The sequence below is a fragment of the Acomys minous genome (genome assembly GCF_964271855.1).
Source record: "Acomys minous genome assembly, chromosome: 16".
In the NCBI taxonomy this organism is placed as follows: Eukaryota; Metazoa; Chordata; class Mammalia; order Rodentia; family Muridae; genus Acomys; species Acomys minous.
This window is the reverse complement of record NC_140498.1, coordinates 56,193,697-56,214,384: the sequence shown is the minus strand read 5'-3', so window position 1 is coordinate 56,214,384 and position 20,688 is coordinate 56,193,697. Positions and strand designations below refer to the sequence as shown.

At 51.0% G+C, this 20,688-nt stretch overlaps 2 long non-coding RNA genes across 3 annotated transcripts; one reads left to right on the top strand and one right to left on the bottom strand.

Moving 5' to 3' along the window:
• Positions 1-9,053: 9,053 nt before the first annotated feature.
• LOC311585745 lies at positions 9,054-18,018 on the bottom strand. The gene is made up of 3 exons (XR_014775333.1): positions 17,938-18,018; positions 14,794-14,854; positions 9,054-9,187 (listed from the first exon to the last, which is right to left on the bottom strand). It is a non-coding gene; the product is annotated as an uncharacterized lncRNA (long non-coding RNA).
• Positions 11,756-20,680, top strand: LOC311585743. Of its 2 annotated transcripts, none has more exons than XR_014775327.1 (2): positions 11,756-14,886; positions 18,865-20,680. It is a non-coding gene; the product is annotated as an uncharacterized lncRNA (long non-coding RNA). The 2 variants fall into 2 exon arrangements; XR_014775328.1 differs by lacking the exon at positions 11,756-14,886 and adding an exon at positions 17,212-17,704.
• Positions 20,681-20,688: the final 8 nt, after the last annotated feature.

Sequence of the window (20,688 nt, the reverse complement as noted above, 5' to 3'; positions counted from 1 at the left end):
GTCTGTCTGTCTGTCTCGCTCTGTCTCTCTGGGCCCCAGAAGTCCTACCTCAACTCTCCTCTCCTGTCCAGCTATTGGCTGTTCATCTCTTTATTAACCAATCAGAAGCAATGGAGGACAATTTTTACACAACATCGAGACAGGAGATGCTTCTTAACAACAGCAATGCCCACATCCAGACTGCAGCCAGATCTCTGGGCCCAGAAATCAGCAACTGAATACACAGTGCTCAAAAACATGCTACAGTGCTCACCATAACCTTGTTCTTAGTCCACCTAGTAGAAAATAAATACTCCAATATTGCACACTGTTCTCCCAAGGGCCCTCGGCTTTAGATGCTGTCCTGCATCCTCTGCTCAGCCATGGGACTGAGTGGTGATTGCAGGCTTGTTTAACCTCAGGCAAAGACACAGGGGTGAGGGGCTGGAGAGATGGCTCAGCGATTAAGAGCACTGACAGCTCTTCCAGAGGTCCTGAGTTCAATTCCCAGCAAACACATGGTGGCTCACAACCATCTATAATGTGATCTGATGCATACTGTATACATAATAAATAAATCTTTAAAAAAAAAAAAAAGACACAGGGGTGGGAAGTAGAGATGCTGTCACAAAGGATGAGCTCTGTGTCACTGGGGGGAGGGGAGGTCCTTGAAGCACTGATGAAAATGTTGCTCCAGGCTTGCCTTCCCCACAGTGGTTTCCCCACCAGGCAAGGCCTGAAAGGCTCATCTTTGACTTTTCCAAATCAAACCCCACTTCTGACTCCCAGGAATAACTGAGGCTTGGGCCAAACCTGTGCTCAGGACAGCCCCAGAGACCCTGGGAGAAAGAGGGCGTGCACACCGGAAAAGCCCTGACAGGAATGCTTGCCTGGATCCCAAGGACAAAGCTGGCTTGACTCTGGCCTGTGACTGACAGAATGCTGTGCCTGCTGCTTTTCCGCAAGCCCCACCTTCTCCAAACTTTGTGACACATTTGGCATGGGAACAATGTCCCAGGCCTTAAGAAAGGATGCTGCGACCCTCAAAGGTCAGTCTAGGGGCCTCACCTCTTCTCACTGGAATCAGTTAAGAACCAGAAGCCAAGCCGTGTGCTTTGAGCTGAAGCCAGGCCTTCTCTGCAGTAGCTCAGAGTTGTCCCTCTCTCTGTCTCTGTCTCTCTGTCTCTGTCTGTCTGTCTGTCTGTCTGTCTGTCTGTCTCTCTCCAGGCTACCTCCCTATCACTCACTCTGCAGTAGAGCCTCCCCCTCCCCCAGTGCACGTACGGTGTCCAGCACTGCCTAGATACCCAGTGGGAACCTCACAGCTCATAGCTGTCCCCTTTATCTTTCCAGATCTCCACCCATTCACGCATTCATTAATTTTATTGAGACAGAGTCTCAGTCTGTAGTCCAGGGTAGTGTGACACTCACAATAGACCAGGATGGCCTTGAACTCTCAGCAGTCTTCTTGCCTTGACTCTCAGGTGATGGGATAACAGGCATGAGTCACTACATCCGCCCTTACCATTGTTTGTTTTTTTTTTTAATTTGCACGTATTTATGGAATATAGTATGATATTTCAATATATATCTAAATTAGGTAAGTTGCATTTGGGTAATTAGTGTAGCCATCATTTCTTTGTGTTGCAAATATTCAGCACTCAGCCATTTTGAAATATAAACTCTAATTATCCTGCTGTGCTATAGGACTTTAGAATTCATTCCGTTGTGGTGGTGTACGCTTGCAGTCCCAGCACTCTGGATGCAGAGGCAAGCCAATTGCTGTGAGTTCGAGGTCAGCCTGGTCTACAAGGTGAGTCCGGGACAGCCAAGGTTACACAGAGTAACTCTGTCTCAAAAAAAGCAAAGAGTATGTTCCTCCTATACAGCTTTGCTGTGTGTGTGTGTGTGTGTGTGTGTGTGTGTTGTTTTGTTTTGTTTTTTGAGACAAGGTTTCTCTGTGTAGCCTTGGCTGTCCTGGACTCACCTTGTAGACCAAGCTGGCCTCGAACACACAGCGATCTGCCTGCCTCTGCCTCCCTGAGTGCTGGGATTAAAGGCGTGCGCCACCATGCGAGCTCCTCCTATCCATCTTTTACCCTCCACCCAATAATTTTGAACCAGACAGCAGCATCCCCATCCACCTCTCCACCCAAGATGGAACCTGTGAACGGTCTTTGTGCCCTCAGCTCTTTCTCTCATATGCTTCGGTGTAACCAACCAAGCATCAAGTCCTGCCTGCTTTACTTACCTGATGCTATGGTTGACATGCGCCCCTCAGAGCTCATGTGTTGAAAACTTAATGCCCAGCACAGGGTTGTGGGGGATGGGAGGGATGTCTAACAGCAGGTGATTAGGTCTGCCGTGTGCTGCGGTGGGTTAATTAGCACAGGAGTGGCCTTGCTTCCTCTCCCGTGTTTCCTTGCTCTCCCCTCTTCCACCGTGGGATGATGCAGGAGGATGACTGTCACCAGGTGCCAAAGCCTCAGCCTCATTAGCCTCTGGACAGGCAAAGGATAAAGGTCTTTATAAACGACCCCGTGTCGGGTATTCTGTCACAGCAACAGAAGGCACTAGGACAAGGGCTGCACCTCTTCCCACTCACTGCAGCATGTGGACTTCTCATGGCCCCATCCCTGCTGACCGGCCAGTGCAAGCCAAGCTCCATCCTCCAGACGCCATGCCTGACCTGGCCTCCCCGTACTTCTCTCCACCTCGCCTTGCCTGAGATTTTAGGTGCCATCGACTCTTCGTCTCTTGGCTTCCTGTCACCCATCTGTCCACACCTCCGCTTTTCCTGTTGTCCTGAAGGCTGATGTCCCGAGCTGTCTCTGACTCCATCTCTTCTCTTCTGGGGTGAGATGACCTCCCCCCAGGCTATGACCTTCCGTGACCACCTCTGAGATACTCCTTTGTTCATTGGTTGGGTTTTGATGTTTTATTTGGGCCCCACCTTTATCATCTTCCTGCCTCAGCTACTCTGGGATGACAGGCACGTGCCACACACCAACCCAATTATTCTCGGATTAAAAAGAAATACACACACACACACACACACACACACACACACACACACACACACACGAGAGAGAGTCTGTGTGCACCGTGGAATGCATGTGGAAGTCAGAGGACTTATGGGAATCCAGCTGGGGTCACCTGACCTGGCAGTAAATGCCTCTACCCACTGAGCCATCTCACCAGCCACGTTCTGAGCTTAAGCCCTGTGTTCCTTCCCACGAATGAGAGCTCCTTGGGGGCAGGGGTGGTGATGCGCACCCTCACTGAGTCACCTTTCCCTAGACTAGGGCTTGACCAATCTAGGGAATCACAGGCAGGGGTGGGGGCCCAGGCAAGTTCCGGCCACGGAAGGTCAGTCTGCAGACCGACCCAAGAGGAGGCAGAAACTAGGCCACCTGAGGATATATGGACGAGGTGCCCCGTTTTACAGGAACCTGACCACTGTTAAAAACATTCCCGGGAGCTCCTAAAACAAAGGCGTGGAGGTGGGGGGGGGCGAGACCCTGTTTCCTCCTTCTCGATCCCTGGAAGCAATGGGTTTGAGACCCTGGTAGCTCCAGCCCACCTATCCGCTCTCCCTCAGGAGTCGGCCAAGGTCTTCAACAGCCTCCCTAGACACACCTGTACAAGCTCAGACGGCTCAGGGTTGCCCAGTGGCTCCGGGGGCCACTCTCCTGCATGGTACAGGCTCATACCGCTAGATTGGCTTAAATTAGCAACAGCCTGCTGACATCCCAGTGTCCCATCTTGACTCTTGGCTTGACAGCTCTCACGCCGCTGGTCGCTCTAGTCCCGCGGAGCCACAGGTCTGAGGGAGCTGGCCTTGTGCTATGGCCGGGCCTCCCTGGCTACTCTTTCCACATCTGTAGGTTCGCCAGCCACTAATTAAAGACGTGCAGGGTGAAAAAACTGCACACGTAGTGAACACACAAAATGCCTGGGAAGTGTGTCAGCTGCTTGTAAAGTGTGTATGAAGGGACTGTGAGTTCAAGGCCAGCCTCGGCTACATTGCAAGATTCTATTCAAAACAAAACAAAACAAAATTGCCTAGTGATGATTGAAGTCCACAAGAGGAATATAGAGGTTCTATAGAAACACTACATGGTCTTACAGAAAAGGCCCAGGCCCTGTGGATTCTGACATCTGTGGGACCCTGCAGCAAGTACCCCAGTGGACGCCACAGAGCTCTGTATCACCCCTCTGACGCCGTGCTTCTGGCCTGGACAGCATCTGCTTTCTGCTCAATACGCACGGAGCACTCCCTGACTTCGTGTCACCTACAGATTGTGCAATCATGAGCAATGGCAGGGTGCCATCCGACGTGGGCCCCTTCACAGATGTGTGACTTTGGGCAAATTTCCCTCCTGAGATTCCATTTCTTCTGGGTCACATGGAATGACCCCAGTGCCTGGCTTCCAGGGCTACCTTCGGACATCAGTGGGTTAAGAAAAAGTACTAGACAGCGGAGGCTAGTAGCACACACCAAGTATTTGGGAGAGAGACAAATCTCTGTTGTGAGTTTGAGGCCAGCCTGGACTACATAATGAGTTCCAGGACAGGCGGGGCTACGTAGTGAAAGCCTGTCATGAAAAAAAAAAAAAAACAGAGGGAGAGAGTTTTAGATATGAAATATAAAATATGCACCACACAACAGATATGATATGGAGAGGTTTATAATATGAGCATGGGTGGGGGGTGGGGGGAGGCACCCCAGAAAGAGAGACAGAGAAAGAGAGACAGAGGGAGAGAGAGGTAGGTGGGTGGGTTTGTCCTTTTGTAGGGCCACTCCTAATGGCAGGTAGGTAATGATGTCATAGGTTGCTAGGCAGACTGGGCAGTATGCTAAGGGGCGGGGGAAGGAGGAGGGAGGGAGGGAGGGAAAAAAGAAAGAAAACAAAAAGGTACTGGGAGGGGCGCGAGATGGCAGCAAGGAAAGCCAGAAATATTTCTGTGTGCAGGCTTGTCAGCCCTTCACAAACCTCTAACAAGCAGCTGCTTTACAACAGGAAACAGATACTGGCAAACCAAAAGCAGGCAGCTCCGAGTGCCTCCATCACCCCCAAGGGCAGTGTTCAACCCAAATCCCCACCCCTTCGAGCCAGGCCTCTCTCCATTCCCAGGAACCAGATGTTAGCAGAGCTCAGGAAATCCTCTTGTCGTAAGCCCCGGCCTTCCTGCACGGCCACCCCGGAGCTTTATCCACAGCACTAACGGGCTGCAGTCCTGTGAGCACAGAATGTGTTTGAACAGACTCAAAGATAGGAAGTGTCTCACAGTTAAAAATAGCCCCTCCATTAAGACCTGGCCCAGCCAGCTACACTGCTAGGGTCAGTGCTGCTGAGAGAGGGCCGGGGGTGGGGGAGCGGAGGGGGCCAAGCTTCCTCGCCGCGGCGTCAGCATGCACCCGTCTCTTGTCCTGGGAACATCTAGTGTTCTAGCAGAGTGGGTGGCTGCAGATGGGCGACCGCGCCATCAGCTAAGAAAGGTCATGTGGCAGGAAGCACGTCGGTATGTGACAGCTTCCTGGGCCATGTGTTGTAACCGCCAGGCTACGCTTCTATAGTTACAGCCGCGGGAAGAAACCCCAGCTGCAATCCTTGAGGACGCCTCCAGAGGTGATCGGTGCCCTGGGGAGGAGGGAGGGGGAGGCGGGAGGGGGAGTCGGGAGGGTGGGGTGGGGGCGGGGGACCCGGGCAGGAAAAGTTTTCCTCTGTTTAGGTTCCAGGGTGCCAAACAGCAGGAGGCTTAGGCAGAAATGTCACAGGCCGGTGCTTAGATGGGGCTCTGGGACCTTTTAGCTGGAAAAGGTTATCCACTCACGGGCCTCGGCAAGCATAGCCAGCCGGTGAGTCAACTTTCGGTTGCCATTGAACTTCCTTTAAGCCGCTTGTTTTGCTCAGAGCAAGCAAACAAGCTCTAATCCCTTAGGCTGCTGGCTGCGTAGTTCCAAGCACGCCCCAAAGCGCCGCCTTCACCTCACGCCTTTGCCCCGCGCTCTGTGTGGCTGCAGGCTGGCCCCTCCTGCCCCGGCCTTCAGTCCTCTCTGCAGCCACTCTTTCCCTCGCGCTCCTTTGTAGGTGACTCCTGGCCCGGCCACACAGACGAGCACGGCGGAAGGTAAGTTAGAAGGACGGACCTCCACGCTGCAGCGCCGGCCAATGCATTAGCAACGCAAACGTCACACCTGCTGGCCAGAGCGTCTCTGAGACGATGGCCCTGGCGTAAAATGAGCAGACGTTTGCTGCCGCTCAGAAATGTACAAGACACCCAAGTCCCCAGCCCCGTGACAGCGAGAAGCCCTTCTTCAAAACCACTCATTAAAAAAAACAAAAACAAACAAACAAACAAACAAACAAACCGCCTGGCTATAGTTTTAGAGTGTGTCCGGTTCTTTGTAATTAATTTCTAATTTTTAAGATATATCCTTATTGCCTGGCGGTGGTGGCACACGCCTTTAATCCCAGCACTTGGGAGGCAGAGGCAGGCGGATCGCTATGAGTTCGAGGCCAGCCTGGTCTACAAAGCGAGACCAGGATAGTCAAGGCTAACACAGAGAAACCCTGTCTCGAAAAACAGACAGACAAACAAACAAACAAGATATATCCTATTTAGAGACAGTGTGTACCCGGGTTGGCCTTGAACTTGCTATCTCCTGTGTTCTGGGGTTACAGGAATGAACCCCACCCCACCCCCATCTCCAGTCTCTCACTGTGTAGCCCTAGCCAGCTTCAACATCTCCACTGCTGGGCCTAAAGCACGTGACACCCCACCTGGCAGAAACAGTCTCTGTCAAAGTTAGAAAATAGCTTCCTTTCAGCTCTACTCAAACCAGAGAAAAGTTCAGCTTGAATGTTCCTTTCTATTTTGTTTCTGTAAAAACAGTAGCCATGGGGGCGGCACACAGAGCAATGGAGGGAGAATGGCTGCCCAGAACCCTTCATCTGTTACACTTATTGGTGTGTGTGGGGACAGTTGTGCCACAGGGTGAGCACCTGTGCGTGTTTGTGTATGTGTGTGTGTGTGTGTTTGTTCATGGTGTATATGTGTGTGGTGTGTGTGTGTGCATGTGTGGTATGTGTGTAGTGTGTGTGTGTGTTCGTGGTGTATGTCTGGGTGGTGGGTGTGTATGCATGTGTGTGTGTTTGTGTGTGCATATGTGTTGTGTATGTGCATGTGGTGTGTGTGTGTGTTCATGGTATATGTGCATGTGGTATGTGTGTGTGTGTTCGTGGTGTATATGCATGGTGTGGTGTGTGTATATGCATGTATGTGTGTTTGTGTGTGCATGCGTGGTGTGTGTGTAAGCATGTGTGTGTTTGTGTGTGCATGTGTGGTGTGTGTGTGGGTGTGTGTTCGTGGTGTATGAATGTGTGGTGTGTATGTATGCATGTATGTGTGCATGTGTGTGCATGTGTGATATGTGTGTGTGTGTGTATACAATTTGCAGGAGCCCCCTCTCTCTACTATGTGAATCCCAGGGACTGAACTCAGTTCAGTAGGTAGGTAAATGCCTTGACCCAGGGAGCCATCTTACTGACCCTCAGAAGAATTTCATTTTAAAAATTGTTTTAAACTATGTATACGTGTGTCGATCCGTGGGTTAGTTTGTGTTTGCGAGTCCAGCTCCCCTGGAGGTGGAGTTACTACCAGCAACTGTGAGCTGCCTGGCTTGCGTTCTGAGAACCGAACTCGGAGCCTCGGCAAGAGTGTCAAGAGCTCTAACCACTGAGCCGCCTCCCCTGCCCCAGGTTGCCTTTATAAACACGCTTCCCTCTGTTCTTTCAATCTTTCAATTTCCCACAGAATGCGATGCTAAGTAGTTCAGGGTTGTGCCCGGCATTGTGGCGGAGCCGGATGTACGTTCCTGAGGACAGGATAGTGGGACCTTTCCGGGCCCTCACACTCACAGCCTTCCTGTCTCCAGCAGGCTGTCGTGATTTAAAAATAAGCAAGTGAGCTCCAATGGCCTCCTGTTATTAACATTTTTTAATTAAATAGAATAAGAAATGTAGATGTCTGTTTTTGTCCTGCTGGCTATAGGAAAGACTTTAAATAGAAAAAAATAATAATAAGACAGGATAATTAAATAACTCCAGTGACAAGAAGACTCCAGCACAAGCCGCCAAGGACAGTGCACCACTGTGTTGCTGTGCTCAAAGCAAGTGTGGCTGAAATGCGACCACCCAGCCAGCCAGGAGCCCAGGAGTTAGCACCTCCTGGCCTCCTCGGGAGGCACCCAGGAAGCCCCGCCTCCTACCAAACACGCCCCCCTGTTCCAGGCCGGCATTGGCTCATAAGCCTTGTTCACCTCCTACTTCAGAGACTTTCATGGCGGCTTCAGGATATTCACCACCACTAAAGAGCAGACACTACCGGAATCCCTTTACCGAATGCAGAAGTCGGGTTCTCAACCCGTGGGTCGCGACCCCATGGGGGGGAGGTGTCACATATCCAATGTTTACATTGTAATTTGTAACAGTGACCAAAGCACAGTTATGTGATGACAATAGAATTATTTTTATGGTGGGGGTCAGCACAACGCGGGGGACTGCTTTCAAGGGCTGCAGCGTTGAGAAGGCTGAGAACCACTGCCCTATGGCAAGGCTGACTTTTTCTCTTTCCACTGAAGAAGATTGTGTGTGTGTGTGTGTGTGTATGTGTGTGTGTGTGTGTGTGTGTGTCTGTTAAGAGCATTTGCTACCCCCCCCACCCCCCCACCCCCCCCCGTGGAGGATCCACAACCTCTAGCTCCAGGTGGTCTCATGCCTTAACCTCCATGGGTACCTGCCCCTGTGTGCACATACACGCATACACATAATTATTAAAAATTAGTAAACCTACTGGCCAGATGTGGTGACGCACACCTTTAACCCCAGCACTCAAGGCAGAGGCAGGCGGATCTCTGTTAGTTTGAAGTCATCTTGATCTACATAGTGAGTCTCCAGGTGGTGGCGCATAGTGAGTCCCCAGGTGGTGGCGCATAGTGAGTCCCCAGGTGGTGGCGCATAGTGAGTCCCCAGGTGGTGGTGCGCATAGTGAGTCCCCAGGTGGTGGCGCATAGTGAGTCCCAAGGTGGTGGCGCATTCGTGTGATCTCAGCACTACAGAGGCGGAGCGGGGTGTTCCTGAGCTCAAGGAGAGCGAGACCTCGGAGAAGATGGGCGTTGAGGGGACGTGGTCCAAAAGCTGAGCTGCATGAGGGAAGTCGGGGCGCTTGTGAGAAAGCTCCAGGAAGACAAGAGTCTTGTGACCTCAGTTTCTTCAAAAAAAATCACAAATTAGCCGGGCGTGGTAGCACATGCCTTTTTAATCCCAGCACTCGGGAGGCAGAGGCAGGTGGATCGCAGTGAGTTCGAGGCCAGCCTGGTCTACAAAGGGAATCCAGGACAGCCAAGGCTACACAGAGAGACCCTCTCTCGAAAAACCAAAACAAACAAACAAACAAACAAAAATCACAAATTACTCTTGGAATGTGCTTCAGCGCCCCTCCCGGGTGTAGCGGAGAAGAGTGAGTTTGCTTCAGACTATTCATTACAGCGTCCTTTGTTATCCTGCGCCTCTATGGAAATGCATGTTTTGCCATGTCTGCCTGATTGCACACTTTACTCGGGTGGCTCTTCGTAACCCTCAGAGGATCAGTTGTCTGGTGCTCTGAATACATTTGGCCATTGCCTGAGGCCTTAGTCCGCTTTGTTTTCAGGCTCCATTCTCCCAGGTTCCACTGCCTTTAGAGCGGTCAACGGGGCCTGGGGAGGAGCAGGGGGGTGGCGAAGATATGGCCCGAGTCGGCCTCCCACGGTGTCCCTCAATCTCGGCTCACAAGCCTGGCTCTGACACTGTAAACACCGTGTACCTTCAGAACTCTTTGCCCTACCATAGTCCACAGGAGCTGTGGTGACAGTGGTGGCCTTAAGGGGCACTGGACTTAGGCCAGGGAGAAGTGTTTCCCGAACGCCCACTCTGCCCACGCGGGCCTGAGGCCACCCCTCAGCCACTGCCTAGGGTCTCTTTCTAGGAATGCATCCCATCTCAGATCCTCTCTAGGCCAAGAGAGTGTCCCTGCGTCCCAGTGTCTGGGGCAGAAGTAAGAGGGGCCATCGCTGAGGGAAACACACAGGTATCGATCCCATGTGACAGGCGGCCTGTTGGCCTCCCACCCACACACCTAGCATGTTCACAGTCAACCTGAGGAGACGTGGTGGCCAGCAGTTTGCCACTGCCTGAATCACAACCATCCTCAGCTTGGCCATGGAGAGAGCTCCTGTCCAAGCAACCTGGCGTGCCAGAGGGGACCAGGTCCGCGCCACCTCACCCAGGCCGAACTGTCTTTTGACCGTGAACTGGCAAGAGTTCCAGTCAAGCGTGGGAACACACTGTAAGAGGCACCAGTGGCCAACCTGACTGCTGTGTACACACCAGACACCCAGATGGCCCTGGTGAGCGTACCACGTGCCCTCCTGACACACCCCGGCTGTAAACATTGAGCAGGTGTGAGAGGCTGTGTGGAAGAAGCCGGGCCTGCTGTCCACAGTTTTAACTGGTTTTTTTCTTTCAGAGTTATTTATTTTATGTGTATGTGTATATGACTGAGTGCCTGCGTGTGCACCACAGAGGCCAGAGCGGAGCGCCTTCATCCCAGCACTGGGGAAACAGAGGTACATGGAGCTCTGAGTTCAAGGCCAGCCTGGTCTACACAGAGAAACCCTGTCTCAAAACCAATTTATCTAGATAGATAGATAGGTACGTATATAAATACATAGATAACAGTAATTTTTTGGTCTTTTTTTGAGACAGGGTTTCTCTGTGTAGCCCTAGCTGTCCTTGACTCACTTTGTAGACCAGGCTGGCCTCGAATTCACAGAGCTCTACCAGCCTCTGCCTTCCAAGTGCTGGGATTAAAGGTGTGCGCCACCTCACTCGGCTGATAACGGTAATTTATGAAAGCTCATATCGTGTTTTGGGTCATGCTAGCACTACAGATACAAACATTAGAATAACCTGAATTGGGGGAGGTATGTGAGAGTTTTGCATGCCAGTTTTACCTTTCTGTGAGCCAAATAATATTTCAGAATTAGAAACTAAGCAGGACTTATGGCGTCTTGAGAAACAAGCAGTAGCACGGTGAGTTCTGGGCCAGCCTAGTGTTTGCAGACGTGGAGCGCTTGCCCTGTCTGTGCCGGAGCCTTTTATGAAAGCACTCAGCGTGGTCAAGTGCATCATCCTGGGCCTGGAGAGATGGCTCAGTGGTTAGAGCACTGGCTGCTCCTCCAGAGGACCAGGGTTCAGTTCCCAGCACCCATATGGCGGCTCACAGTTGCCTGTAACTATATGAGGACCTAAGTCCTCTCCTATGCTCGATGGGAGCCGCATGCATGTGGTGTACATACATGCATACTCAGACAGACATTCACATACATAAAACAGAAGTAAATCCATCCTTTTTTTAAAAAAATGAAATTTAAGGGCTGAAGAGGCGGCCCAGTGGATAAGAGCATTGTCTACTCTTCCAGGGGTCCTGAGTTCAATTCCCAGCAACCACATGGTGGCTCATAGCCATCTGTAATAGGATCTGGTACCTTCTTCTGGTGTGCATGCAGACACGTATATGTAATAAATAAACAAATAAATCCTTTAAAATGAAATTTAAAGTCAAATTTTTAAAAAAATAAATTAAGTCATCTTATAAACTCAGACACTTCATTCTTCTCCATCAGCCAATCGATTTGGCTAGAATGTCAAGGCTTTGGATGTTGCTGGTGAGAGTGAGGAAAAAAGAAAAGGCATTGAGGGGCACAGGGTCTAGCCTGCTCTCCCCGCGCTGTCCACAGCGGGCCATTTCTGACCCCCACTGTAGCACCCTGAGACCTGGCTGTTTCTTGAGCACCTTGGAGGAAGTCAAGTCTTCTATTGTCTGCCACGGATTCTGGAGTGACGCAGCCTGGGTTGGAACCACTGTCTGTTCGTGCCCTCAGAGGATTTCAGATGATCCCAGGGTTTACAAGTCTGAGCTTCCCGTGTCATGCTTGTGGGGGAAATGCCCAAGAAGCTGCTTCCAGGCCAAGCAAGGCTGCTCAAGCACAGGAGAGCCTTGGCTAGTGGACTGTTCATGTAGGACAGCCTTGGCTAGCTGACTTTCATGCAGGAGCGAGCCTAGGCTAGCAGGCTTTCATGTAGGGGAGAGCCTAGGCTAGCTGACTTTCATGCAGGAGAGAGCCTAGGCTAGCAGACTTTCATGCAGGGGAGAGCCTAGGCTAGCAGACTTTCATGCAGGAGAGAGCCTTGGCTAGCAGACTGCTCATGCAAGACAGCCTAGGCTAACCAACTCTCATTCAGGGGAGAGCCTAGGCTAGCCGACTTTCATGCAGGGGAGAGCCTAGGCTAGCAGACTTTCATGTAGGGGAGAGCCTAGGCTAGCAGACTTTCATGCAGGGGATAGCCTAGGTTAGCCGACTTTCATGCAGGGGAGAGCCTAGGCTAGCAGACTTTCATGCACAGGGGAGCCTTGGCTAGGAGACTTTCATGCAGGGGAGAGCCTAGGCTCGCAGACTACTCATGCAGGGCAGTCTAGGCTAGGGAGCAGGTTTAGGCCTGCGAGGTACTGCTTACTGAGTGCACTGTTGTCTTTCCGGTTGCCAGGGAGGGGTCAAGCTTGCAGCTTTCAGATCTACTTCCAACAAACAGAAGTAGCTAAGCAGATGCTCTGACTTAGTGCATGTCACACTTGGGTGAATTTTCCTACCAACAAACCAGGACTTTTCTATACTGAAAATCCCAGCAGGCCTGGGGAGATGGTTAAGAGCACTGGTTGCTCTTGCAGAGGACCAGGGTTCAGTTCCCAGCACTCACGTGGCAGCTCACAACTGCCTGGAACTCCAATTCCAGGGGATCTGATGCCCTGTTCTGGCTTCCATGGCCACCAGACACACATGTGCAAGCAAAACACTCAAACACATAAAATATAAATAAATAAATAAATCTTTTTAAAAAAATAAATAAATCTTAAAAAATAAAAAAAGTCCCAGGACTGAAGAGATGACACACAGGGTAACGTCCTGAATTTAATCTCTATAACTCTTCAAAGTTGTCCTCTGATCTCCACCACCCATGCCACGCTTATTAGAAGCCAGGCTGGGATTTGAACCCCAACTACCCCGAGCCCTCCACCCAGAGCCACGTGCCCAGCTCCAAAGACAGTTTAGCTTACCACAGCTTCAGGGAGGACGGAAAACGACGAGGCAATATCCAGGAAAGCTAAACAGCCTACAGGGCTCAGACAGCTCGCTTGCTTAGCCAGAGTCAGACCCCAGACATCAGTGATGTGGGGAGCTAAAATGCCCCCGGCCTGGGAACCGGTGCCCACACCTTGCCCTGGAAGCTTGGGGAATCAAGCCTGAGGCAGGCCTGTGGTACACTTCCCTCCGGGAAGGGACCCCTTGCTGCCTGCTCTTGGGCTCTTTGCACGCAGCAAGGATTGGTGCGTACAGAGTGTCTGGGCTTGCAGGCTCCCCGCAGATGGCATGCTGGTCGTTCTAGAATGTAATATGGTGACTGATTTAAAAACAGGAGCCTCTCCTCTGGGCCAGACAGAAGGGTGAAGGCCAGTGGCATGTTTGAGAGGCCCTCTATGGGAGGCCCGGCAGGACAGGGTGTGCTGTCGATAAGGGCTAAGGGCACAGGCAGATAAAAGCCCAGAGAGACCTCTGCCTTTGAGAGAGGAACGGAGAGCTTTCAGTCTGGGTGCAGAGCCTGGGGCCCCACTCCCTGAGTACTTTAATAGGTTAGGGAGCAGGGAGGCTCCCCCTGCAAACAGCCTGCCACACTCCGTAAAACTACGGCATGCCACATTTCTTGTAGTGAGACAGTGAAGGTCTGCCCTCCCCCTTACATACACACACACACACACACACACACACACACACACATGCGTGCACACACACACTCACACACACACATGCATGCACACACACACACACACACACACACACACACACACATGCGTGCACACACTCACACCCCCATTCCCCTAGCCAGGCACCAGCCCCATAGATCAGACATTTGTTTTGGTTTGGGTTTTGTTTTTAATTCCAGCTTTAAAAATCTTTCCCAGAGTGCTAGCAAGAGACCCCAACGGTCTCCTCACAGAGCAAGCAAAATACAGCCATGTCCAGGGTAATCCTGAGAAGCAAGGGGTGTGATAGCCATGTTGGGGCAAAGCAACAGAGCTGGGCCGAACACTGGAGTGCAGCCCTGCTGGCTCCCTATTCTCTCTCTTCCGTGTCAGTCTGGAAGGAGGAACCTTACTGGGCAGGAGGAGGGCAGTGGGGGGGGTTGAGTCCTGCAGTCCCAGGGGAGACTTTTTACTGTTTGAAATGTATAACGGACACATATCCCATAAGAGCCATCCAGGTGCGCTTGCCACAAGTACGTTTAAAGCTGTTTGAAGCCCAGATTTGGGGGGTGGGGTGGCTCAGGATTGAAGGCACTGCTTTGCACAAACTAGGCAAGGACTGGTTCAGCAAGCCCCAGCCCCAGCCCTAGTCCCAGCCCTTGAGAATATCTCTGAGGTACACTTTGAGTGGTGAGGGCAGATTCGCCGTGACGCCGTTAAAAACCAAACTTGAGACAGAGCACTGTACGGCCACTCAGAGGTGCACTCGCAGGCCCAGCCGTGGGGGTCGCGTGACCGTCTGCAGCTATCAGTGCTTCACATGTGGGGTTTTGTATTTTTGTCTGTTTGCTTAAGTGCATGGATGCTTTGCCTGACTATACGCATGCGCACCGCGTACCTGGTACCCACCGGAGTCAGAAGGCGGCATCAGATCCTCTGGAGCCGGAATCACGGGTGACTGTGAGCCCTTCTGTGAAGACCGTAACAAGGAAAACCTCATCAGTGAGTCTGGGTCAGAGGTCAAATGAAAGACTAAGTAGTTCTGGCCATCCGAAGACGGTTACGCACTGAGGGAGGGTGGGGCCAGTGTGGAAGGCAGCTACTCAGGGCACGCGGACATAGCTCGCTCAGACCTGCCTGGATACACAGCACTCCTCAGAGCGACATACTTCTGTGTGCGCCTCACCGTTACTAATCCAGATGAGCTGTTATCTGGGATTTGTTTTGGTTTGTTGATACGTGGTTTCAGGTAGCCCAGGCTAGCCTCAAACTGAGGCTCACACTGAATTCCTGACCTTCTTTTTGTTGCTGTTGTTCTTGAGTTTTTGTTTTGTTTTGGGGTGGGTTTTGTTGTTGTTTTCTTTTGTTTCGTTTTGAAGACAGGGTCTCACTGTGTGGCCCTGGCTGGTCTGGAACTAGCTACATAGACCAGACTGGACTTGTGATCACAGAGGTCTCCCTGCCTCTGCCTCCTGAGGGTGGGATCGAAGCTGCTCACTATCATGCCTAGATGACTCCTGGTCTTCTTGCTCCATCTCCCAAGCCCTAGGTTCACAGGCATGTTTTATTTATTTATTCATTTCTTTATTGGTATGTTTCAACAGAGACCATTGGATGAGATCAATGAAATATGCATCACATTTCCATAATATGTGCCCTTTCATTTTTTATAAGATTGATTATGTATACAGTGCTCTGCCTGCACATACACCTGCAGGCCAGAAGAGGGCATTAGGTCACATTATAGATGGTTGTGAGCCACCATGTGGTTGCTGGGACTTGAACTCGGAACCTCTGGAAGAACAGTCAGTGCTCTTAACCCCTGAGCTATCTTTCCAGCCCATATGTCCCCTTTTTCTTCAGAATCTTTCTTCAAGCCAGGCAGTGGTGGCGCACACCTTTAATTCCAGCACTTGGGAGGCAGAGGCAGAGGCAGGCAGATCTCTGTGAGTTCAAGGCCAGCCTGGTCTACAAAGTGAGTCCAGGACAGCCGGGGCTACACAGAGAAACCCTGTCTGGAAAAAAACAAAACAAACAAACAAAATCTTTCTTCATATTCTTTCATCCTCCCAATAATATAGTGACGGCAGCTAAAATGAAACACTGGCCAGGTATGGTGATGCCTGCCTATTATTGAAGTACTTGGGAAGTGGAGGCAGGAAGATTAGCAGTTACAGAGAGACCAGCCTGTGTTACAGGAGACTCTTATCTCAAAATAAAAATTAAAATAAAAAATAATAAAAAACCATGACCCCGGTTTTGTACATCGGACATCAGCAATTAGAGCCATAGTGTTTCAGTATATTCTCGGAAACCTGTGACAGCAGGGAGAAAATGTGGGTGGATGCATTGCTTAGCCGTTCTGTCAACTTTACACAAGTTCAGGTCATCTGGAAACAGAGAAACTGGGGAGAGAAAATGTCCCCATCAGACAGGCCTATGGTCAAGCCTTTGGAGGATTTTCTTGGTGGATGGATGGGGGAGGGCTCAGCCCACTGTGGGCGGTGCCATCCCCTGGGCTGGAGGATCCCGGGGCAGTAAAGCTGGCTGAGCAAGGCGTGGGGAGCAAGCAGGCCAGCAGCGATCCTCCAGTCCTCCGTGGTCTTTTTGCCAGCTCCTGCCTCCAGGTTGCTGTTCTGACTTCCCTCCAGGAAGTAGGTTTTGGTCATGGTATTTTATCCAAGCAATTAAAAGCATACTAAAAATGACTTTATTAAAGCCAGCCTTAAAAAAAAAATGATTCAATTAAACCCCATTCTTGTAAAACGTCTCTCAGACTTTTGGAGAACTTAAGAAATGAGGTTGGGGCTGGAGGGATGGCTCAGTGGTTAAGAGCACTGCCTGCTCTTCCAAAGGACCCGGGTTCAATTCCCAGCACCCACATGGCAGCTCACAACTGTCTGTAACTCCAGCTAAAATAAAAATAAATAAAATTATAAAAAAAGAAATGAGCCATTTTGCTGCATGTGTTGAATGACAAATAGAGCGCATGAATAATCAGTTTTTAATAAATAAGTCTCCTTGTTAAGTACGAACCCAAAGGCAAAGGTACCTAGCAAAAGTATTCTCATGGGCTCACACAATCACTGAATAACGTAACCAGGTTTGAAAACTGATGTGTTATATAGGCAACAGGTATGCTTGTCTTATTTGTTTTTGAGACAGGCTCTCACTGTGTATCCCTGGCTGTTCTGGAGCTTGCTATGTAGGCAGGGTCAGCCTCAAACTCAGAGTTCCACCCGAATAGGACTGTGTGTGTGTGTGTGTGTGTGTGTGTGTGTGTGTGTGTGTGTGTGTGTGTATATATATATATATATATAAATTTAATTTTATATGCATTGGTGTGAGAGTGTCGGATCACCTGGAACAGGAGTTACAGACAGACAGTTGTGAGGCACCATGTGGGTGCTGGGAATTGAACCTGGGTCATTTGGAAGAGTAGCCACTGCTCTTAACCACTGAGCCATCTCTCCAGCCCCAGGACTGTATCTTTATTACACAGTGTTTAGAAAAAAAGGACTTTTGGCACAATGTAAAAAAAAAAAAAAACAGAATTCTGAGATTGTGGTTGGTCGATTGGTTTTACTCTGCCGAGGCTTGACCCTCTCCCTCAACAAAGGCTGGCCACTTTTCCTCCTGCCCACTATTATCACGTCTACACTAACATCAACTAAACCCAACTTCACTTCCCGGATTTTGAAAACACCGAGGAAGACTACCCGACCCAGGGAAGGAGAAAGAAACTCCTAACTTCAGAGGCTGAGCAAGGAGCCCCCCTGGCAGGCGGTGCCTGGCCTCACCCGCCACGAGATTTTTCGGGGTAATGAAAACGGCGGCGCGGGCGCTCCCACAGCCTCACGCGCCTTCCCCCACCCTCTCTCCTCGGGAACTCTCCGTACTAACTTCCCAAAGCACAGAACAACATTTAGTTTTAAGCCCAGAACTTCTCCCAGGTCCATGTCCCAGCCTGGAATGAAAGCCAGGGAGATGGGGTGGGGCGGGCTCTTCCCTCCCCTAGAAAACACGTAGATGAAGTCGCCCACCGCCCCATACCTGCCATTGCAATCCTGAGGTCCCAGCCTTCCTAAAGCCTGCATGTTTCTCCCTGGGAGAAAGCACTAGTTAATGATTGCCAGCCGGGGGTGGGGAGGGGGGGGCGGGAGGGGGGCTGTGGGGGGGGACATGTGACCTGGACACGTGACTTGGCGCCGGCCGGGACGGTTTCCTTGAATAAGCTCCGGCTTATGGAGTTTGCAAGCCTGTGGAAGCCGTGGGTGCAACGTGATGGCCTGGCGGTTACACAACGCTGGAGAGCTGCGCTCGCCGCTGCCAGCCGCTCCGGGGCTGACTTCTAAAGGAACAGAAAACAAACAGGACTTGCCGTTTTGTTTTGTTTTGTTTTGTTTTTTCCCAAAGTGAGAGGAGTAGTCCGTTTTTCCCTTTAGAAAAATGCATCTTGGCAAAAGGCAAGGCCCAACCTCGCCAAATTGTTCTAGTCCTTTTGGGTCAAAAAGATAAACTACCGTGCAACAGGCGAAGAATCGACTCTCTTCAGATAAAGGTTCCAGGTCGATTTTTCTCTCTCTCCTAAAAGGCCTCAAAATATGTCCTTTTTATGTTTTTAAGAAAGGCTCATTAACAGGGCTGGCCAGGAACTTGCTGTGTAGACTAGTTGGCCTCACAAAGCTCTACCTGCCTCTGTTTCCCGGGATTAAAGATATATGCCACCAAATTCTGTTAGTTACTTCGCAACCCGCCCCCACCCCCGCCCACGCCCCAAAAGAAGAGGTTACGCTTCTAGTTTAGAATTATCAGTGTTTGGCTTTCATTGTATGCAAGGACCTGACTTCAACCTCCAATACAACAACAACGACAAAAGCCCTACAATTATTTTACAGTTTAACCTGCAAACGACAAGTCCCTTCTGGTTCCTTCCTCCTTTAATTTGTAAAAGATTAATAGTTGGGTTTCTGTTTTCAGGCTTGGGAAGAGCCATGCATGCGTATGTCTGCAGATTTGCCTCTAGAGAACCTCTCCCCCACCAAGCTGGCGGGATGGCTGCGTGCTTCTGAGACCGGTCCCGCTGGAGCGCTGCAAGGCTGCCTGGCTGTGGCAACAGCTACAGCATCAACCACAGGATCCGTCTCCAGCCAGGACTGGGAGGACTGACCCCTCCCGGAGGCGGGACTGCAGAGGGAGGTCCCCCCACCCCTCCCCACCCCGGAGCTGTCTCTGCCTTTGAGGAGGCTTTTTCTCCAGCCCAGGCCAAGAAGTTCTCTGGGGTGGATCCGTTCATTCGTTCCACAGCCTGCTAGGCGTAGTCGCAGGGGTCTGGGGAGCAGGAGCGGCATCCAGGGACAGGCAGGCACACAGACAGGCCAACAGAGCCCCGCCATCAGGGTTTCACTCCCGTCGTCTCCAGGCCCAGGTAGCTGGTACAGTCTGAGAGGCCCTTTTCTGTTCGCCTGGCACTGCCCAGGGCAGTGGACATGCCAGGTGACTCATGGTGTGGTGGTTTGAACACGAATGTCCCCCACAGGCTCATGTGTTCGTCATGGTTGTCTCCAGGGAGATGCAGGAGGCGTGGCCTTGATGGGATGAGTATGTCACTCCACGCCATTTCCCAGCTGGCTGCCTCTGCTTTGTGCTCCTGGTTCAGGATGTGAGCTCACAGCTTCCGGTTCCTGCCATCACGCCTCTACTCCCCTACACTGGACTCTTATCCCTCTTGAATATTAAGCCCAAATAATTTTTTTTTCTTCTATACAGTGCCTTCCTTATGGAGTGTTGCCATGGCAACAGGAAAGTAACAGACACACGGGGGGGGGGGGGAGGCAAGAATGGAACCTTTATTGGAGGCACAGGGGCGGGACTTTCTTTCCTAGGGACCCTTCAAGTCAACCTCAAGGGGTTCTCACTCACCTCACTTTATAAGGCTCCGACTGCTATTGGCAGCTGGGCTGAAAGAAGAGCAGGTCAACAAAAGGGTGCCCCAAACTTGAGAGGCCACGGGAGCACCCTCAGTCCTGCTTGTGCACAGCCAACTGGCCAGGCGCCTGCAGAGCTGGCCTGCCCAGAGTGCCGAGAGATCAGGTGTGGCTGACATGAGGCCACCGCCACTTGTCTTTCTTGCTGAATGGCATGTGTAGAAATGTCCTTGCTTCGACGGGGCTGAACACAGGCCTTTGGGAGACTGTAAAAGTAATTCTCCTGGCTCAGTTGATGTCTGGGAGGGTTACTGCCTCCTTCTGCTAACCTAGGCTTAGTTCTAGAAGCTTCTAGCCTCCGTACAATCTAACCTCAGCCTAGATATTTTCAGCCTCTGAGACTCACTGCTTAATGAGCTCACCCTTACTTGTTCTTTCTGAGCTCTGGGCTGCCTGGTTCAACTCAGCTGCTCTGGCTCAAACTCTTCAAGCTGACTGATTTAATCTGGCTTCTCTCTTGGCCCGGAATTGCTCTGCTTGGTCTCAAATTAACTCAGCAATCTTTCTAATTGTCTGTCTCCTTCTCATTTTCTGGCTTGTTCAGTCTTCACCTGAGTTCTCTCTATATAACCCATCTCTCTGCTACTGTCCTGGTGAAACTGCTCCTCTCTGTGTTAAACTGCCTCTTAAGGGGCTGGAGAGATGGCTCAGAGGCTAAGGGCACTGACTCCTCTTCCAGAGGCCCTGAGTTCAATTACCAGCAACCACATGGTGGCTCACAAGCATCTATAATGTGATCTGATGTCCTCTTCTGTCCTGCAGGTGTACATGCAGGCAAAGCACTGTATACATAATAATAAATAAATAAATCTTTTTT